We start from the raw sequence: 6,122 nt of genomic DNA, 5'->3' as shown, positions 1-6,122 counted from the left end.
CCAGTCCCAGTCCTTCCCTTAGTGCTGGTTGATAGCCATTATTAACTACTGTATCCATTCTTTTTTAAAAAGCTGCTTTACTGAGGCATAATAGTCACACAAGCAACTGCACCTATTTAACTGAACAGTTTGATAAGTTTTGGCATATGTGCATACCTGTGAAATCATCACCACCAGGTCTGAACATACCCCTTGTGGCCCAGGGTCACTCCTTTCCCAGGGTCACCACTGTGTGGTCTTGCTTCTCTCCCCATCAGCAGCTCAGGCCCCCACTGATCTGTCACTGTGGCTGAGGTTGCATTTAATAGGTTCAGATAAATGGAGTCACACAGTAGTATGTGCTCTCTTTTTTTCTGGCCTCTCTCACTCATCCAACTGTTTTGAGAGTCATTCGCATTGTTATGGGGATCACCAGGTCCTTCCTCTTACTGCTGAGCCGCATTCCATTGTCAAGGTATGCCAGAACCTTTTACCCGCTTACCTGCTGATGGGCATGTGGGCGGTTTCCACTTCAGGGCTATTTACAACTAAAGCTGCAGTGAACGTTTTTGGAGGACTCTTTGTAGGAACATGTGCTTGTAAAAAAACACATGTTTGGGTAAAAACATGGAATAACAAGATCATGTGGTGGGCATAGATTTGAATTTTTAAGAAACTGCCAAATGGTTTTCCAACAAGGTGATACCCACATTACGACCACCAGGGTGTGAGAGTTTCAGTTCCTCCCCATCCCTGCTACACTTGACGTGGTCAGTCATTTAGAGTTTAACCATTCTGTGGTAGGCAGTCAGGCGAGCAGAGCAAGGGCAATAGGCCAGGCACAGAAGGTCACCAGGGAGGAGAGCCCTGGGTGCCCAGCAATGGGCAAAACTGAGAAACAAGGATCTCCCCTGACAGGGTGACCTTCCTCTCCCAGCACACTGCTGGTCATGACCTTTAGACCCCCTGACCTTTCCTCCCTGGCATGCTGCTAGTCATGTGGATAAGACCCCCTCAGAGGGGCAATGAACAGGGGGATGAAGAACAGCCCTTAAGCATTGAGTCTGTAGGACAGTGAGACTCTGACCCACATCAGATACATCTAGGCGGAAAAGCAGCAAAACTAGACAAGCGATGCCATGGCTGACCTCAGGGCCAGCTGCACTGACTAATGCCCGCCTGCCCTGGGGCCGACCAATCAGCGGAGACCAGGACCCTGGAAGGACACACCTGGAAAGCTGATGATAGTCTACTGGGATCCTCCCCTGAGACCTCCAGATAAACCCAGTGCAGGTCTCTTCCCCACGCCCTGTCCCCCAGGTGCATTTTCCTTGCCTCTCTCTTTCTCCCAAGGTCCAAGGACCCTTCTTTTGTCTCTGCAACTTGTTTTCTAAAGCTCATTTCTTCTATGGCTCACTTCTTCCACCTCTGTGACTTTCTAAATAAACTTTCTCTTACTGTTTGAGTTTTGCCTTTGAATTCTTTCTTAACCGGAACTCAAGTGCCAAGGTTGCTGAACCACGGTCTGGCCTGACCGCACTGGTCCAACACCTGGTGCCTTTTCACTGCACCAACAGTTTTAACAGGTGTTGAGTTGTAGCTCATTATGGTTTTAATTAGTATTTCCCCAGAGACTAGTGATGTGAAATCTGTTCATGTGCTTACTTGCCATATTACTTAGTGAAGTTTTCTTTGAATGTTTTGCCCATTTTTATTGGGTTGTTTATTTCCTTATGACTGAGGCTGAGGATTCTTTTTATATTTTTAGATTCTATATATTTGCAAATATTTTTTTCTAGAAAAGTAAAATTTTAAATTTGACCAAGTCCAATTTTTAATTTTTTATAGGTATTGTATTTTTTGGTGTTATATCTTACATATTTTTGCATAACCCAAAGTCACAAACATTTCTTCTGTGTTTTCTTCTGTGTGTTGCTTAGCTTTAGGTTTTACATTCATCTACAAGACTTTTAAACATGCTGTCAGCACTCTTGGGTGAATAACTAAAGGTGGAATGGCTGGATCATCTAGTATTTGTACACTTACTTTTTTAAGAAATTGCCTGAGCATTTTTCAAAATTTATTTATTTATTTATTTATTTTAAAATATTTTATTTATGTATTTTTAGAGAGAAGGGAAAGGAAAGAGAAAGAAAGGGAGAGAAACATCAATGCGTGGTTGCCCCTCATGCACCTCCTACTGGGGACCTGGCCCTCAACCCAGGCATGTGCCCTGACTGGGAATTGACCTGGTGACCCTTTGGTTCACAGGCCTGAGCTCAATCCACTGAGCTACCCCAGCCAGAGCTAAAATGTATTGATTTGAGAGAGAGAGAAACATTGATTTGTTGTTTCATTTATTCATGGATTCATTGGTTGACCCTTGTATGTGCCTTGACCTACCATCTCTGAGTTCATTTTGTCTCCATTATTGCCTTAATTATAACACTTATTTGTGTTATTTTGGTGGTTGCTTTAGTTTCTTGTCTATATCTTTAATATACCATGGTATATCTCTAAGTGATAATATAAGAATTTATGCCAAAGAACCTTAGAAGAATATGCTTCCATTTCTCCTATCCAGGCTTTTGAGTCACTATTGACAGTAAACTTACCTCTGTTTCTATTATAAACCACACATACATTTTACTTTAAAATCTATTAGCTTTTCAATACTTAAATAATATGAAAAATCCTTTTCTATATGACCACATGTTTACCATTTCTGGTGCTTTTCATTCGTTTGTGTGGGTCCGCATTTCCACCAATGGTCATTTTCCATCTGCCTGAGGGATTGCATTTCCTGTGGTGCAGGTCTGCTGGAAATGAACTCAACTTTTGCACCTCTGAAGAAGTCTTTATTTTGTCTTTGTTTTTGAAAGGGCCTTCTGCTGGGCATACAATTCTAGGTTCAGGTTCCTCTTTCTCAGCCCACTGAAGTCACTGCCCCCCGTCTCCTGTTGGCTTGGCTTCTGGTGGGAGACCTGCCGGCACCCTCATCTTGTCCCTCCGAGGTGCCTGTTTTCCTCTGGCCACTTTAAGACTCTGTCTTTGTCCGTGGCTTTGAGCCATGTAATGATGCCGTAGCTTGGTGAAGCTTTCCGTGGTTCTTGTGCTTGAGAGTTCATTGAAATTTTTGGATCTGTGGGTTGAAGGTTTTCAATATATTTGGGAAACTTTCAGCCATTATTCCTTCAAACATTTTTTGGTCTCCCTCTCTCTTTCCAATTCAGGGCATTTGACATTGTCCCACAGTATTTTCCATTTTTTTAAAATTGTTTTCCTCTATAATTTTATTTTCAATACTTTGATTGCTATGTCTTCAAGTCACTAAATTTTTCTTCTGCAATGTCTTATTTCCTGCTAATCCCATTCAGTATACTTTTTATCTCATGTATTCGAGTTTTACTCTCTGAAAGTTCTATTCTCAGTTTTTTTTTAATAATTTCCTTGTCTCTACTTAGCTTGTGGAACCTATAGAATACAGTTATAATAAAAGCTCTATGTCCTTAATTCTCACATCAGTGCCGCTTCTGGGTCAATTTCACTTTACTAATTTTCTGCCTCATTAGGCACCTGTGTTTTCCTTGTTCTTGCAAGCCTGAAAATTTGCATCCCCGACACTGTGCATTTACCCATTGAGTACTGGGTATTTCAGCATTTCTATAAATCTTCTTGAGCTTCTTGAGCTAAATTACTTGAAAGATTTTGGTCCTTTAGGGTCTTGCTTTTCAGATGTAAAAAGGGAGGACACCCGCTCCCTGCCCCACCGCTGCCGCGGCAAACCAAAATTATCTTCTGGAGGACGGCCCTGTAGTACAGGCTTTCCCCTCTAGGCCAGTGTTCTAGGAACCCGTCTGCATCAGCGCACCAGCTGGTGTTGTGAGAGGCTGAGTTCCGCTTCAGTGCTCTTTTTGTTTTAAGACTCAGTGTGTTTTCCCATTTCATGATGGGTGATTTACGAGCGCACCTACACTGAGCTCAGAGTTCAGCAAAAACAGCATGACCTTCGTGACCCAACCTCCCTATTTACCTGATCTCACCCAGAGCGACTTTTTTTTTTCATTTCCCCAGATGAAAAACTCCACAAATGGAAAACATTTTGTCCATGTGGAAGAGGTGAAGCAAAAAACAGCAGAAGCACTAAAAGTCATCAAAATCAATGAGTTCAAAAACTGTTTTGAGCAGTGGAAAAAAGTCTTGAAGTCTTGAATGTATTGCATCAAATGGAGAGTACTTTGAAGGTGACTGAAGTTTAAACATGTCAGAATAAATATACAATTTTTTTACAAATAAATTCTGGGTTTTGGGGGTCCCTCCTCGTATTCGGTGAGACCAGGACAATGCTTGCTCAGCCCAGGTAAGTTATTCCCCACAACTGAGGCAAGACCTCCACCAAATGCCCACGAGTTAGGAGGTTCTTTCCTGGTCTGGTTGGTAGAAACAAGCATGATTAATGGCACTGAGTGAGCACCGGGTTCTGCTCCCTCTAATTCTCCTTTCCCATCCTTGTGTATTTCCCCAAAATGAATGTACCCATCAGTGTTATGCTGAGTGGTCAAGGCGGACTTCCCTGCATCACCAGGGGCCTTTCTGTGAAGTCCTCACAGTACTCTGTCCTGTGACTTCCAGCTGCCTTGGTCTCCTCAGATTTTCACATATATCTTCAAATTAGGGAGTCTGTTGGGCTCTGCCTGGGGTTCCTCTTTCTGCCCTGCAACCCAGACATTCCAGGGCAGTAAGCTGGGGCAAACCTAGGAATCAAGTTGTTTATGTCCCAGCCTTAGGGACCGCTATCCTTCTTTGCCAGACTTGCAATGCCTTAAAATTGTTGTTTCATATAATTCCTTTGGGTCTCATGCTGTTATTGTTTTAGGCTGGAGAGTAAATTTGGTTCTTGTCATTCTAGCCCTGGCTGCAAGGCAAAGTTGACATGTGTCCATCTGTGATTATAAAATACTTGTATATATATACTGGTTTGTGTCTACCCCATTCTGCAACTTGTTTTTTCATTGAAAATATTTTTGAGCTTATTTTTTGTTACTTCTGTAAAATATTGCATGGCATGAGTATATTGTCTTCATCCGTTCCCCTAGGGGTGGACATTGAGGTTGTTTGAGATCCATCACAGGTAATGCTGCACCCACAGTCCTATACATGCCTCCTTGGGCTGTACGAGTTCCTTTAGGGAAGTTACGTAGGTCAGCTCACTCTCCACTGTACCATATCAGCTTACACTCTACAGCGTATGAAGACCCATTTCTCTTCAGTCTTGTCAATAGTTGATACCGGTAAGCTTTTATGCTTTTGCCAATCTACCAGCCCATTATGGTTTAAATTTGCATCTCTTACGTTTAGCGAAGTTGAGTTCCTTTTCATGTTTTTATTGGCCATTTTTGTTTCTTCTAGGAATTTCCTATTTAGGTTTTGCCTAACCTTCTATTATATTTTTTATCATATTTTAATTTCTTTGAATAAATTCTTAAGATTTGGGTACTGTCTGGCTGGTGTGGCTCTCAGTTGGTTGGGTGTTATCCTGCAAAGCGAAAGGTCGCTGGTTCTATTCCCAGTCAGGGCACGTGCCTAGGTTGTGGGCCTGGTCCCTGGTTGAGCGCATACGAGAGGAAACTGATTGATGTTTCTCTCTCACGTTGACATTTTTCTCCCTCTATTTCTCCCTCCCATCCTATCTCTCTAAAAATAAATAAAATATATTTTTTTAAATTTGAGTACTAATTTTTTGTTTTACATATAAATTACATAGTATTTAATATTCTATTTTATGGCTATAATTATTTTATAATTATGTTATTTTATATTTTATAATGATAAATTACAGTAGTATATATAATTTATCTAAGTCTGTCCTGTTTTATAATTTTCTATTGTCTTGTGGCATAGCCTTTGAATTTTTGTCTGGTTCAGTTTATCAAATTTTTCTTCTATGTCTTTTGATTCTTTGCCTTAAGAAAGCCATTTCTGTTACAGAAATTAAGAGATTCTCTCATATTCTTTCTTAATAATTTTAAAGGTAAATGCTTTACAGTCTATTTGAAGCTTACTTTGTGTATAGGATAAGGTAGGGATATAAATTGCTTTCCTATATATGTCAAAATGTCCCAATGCGATTTTTTTGAACTGTC

The sequence above is a fragment of the Phyllostomus discolor genome, chromosome 15 (assembly GCF_004126475.2).
Source record: "Phyllostomus discolor isolate MPI-MPIP mPhyDis1 chromosome 15, mPhyDis1.pri.v3, whole genome shotgun sequence".
Classification (NCBI taxonomy): Eukaryota; Metazoa; Chordata; class Mammalia; order Chiroptera; family Phyllostomidae; genus Phyllostomus; species Phyllostomus discolor.
Note: the sequence above shows the minus strand (reverse complement) of the source record.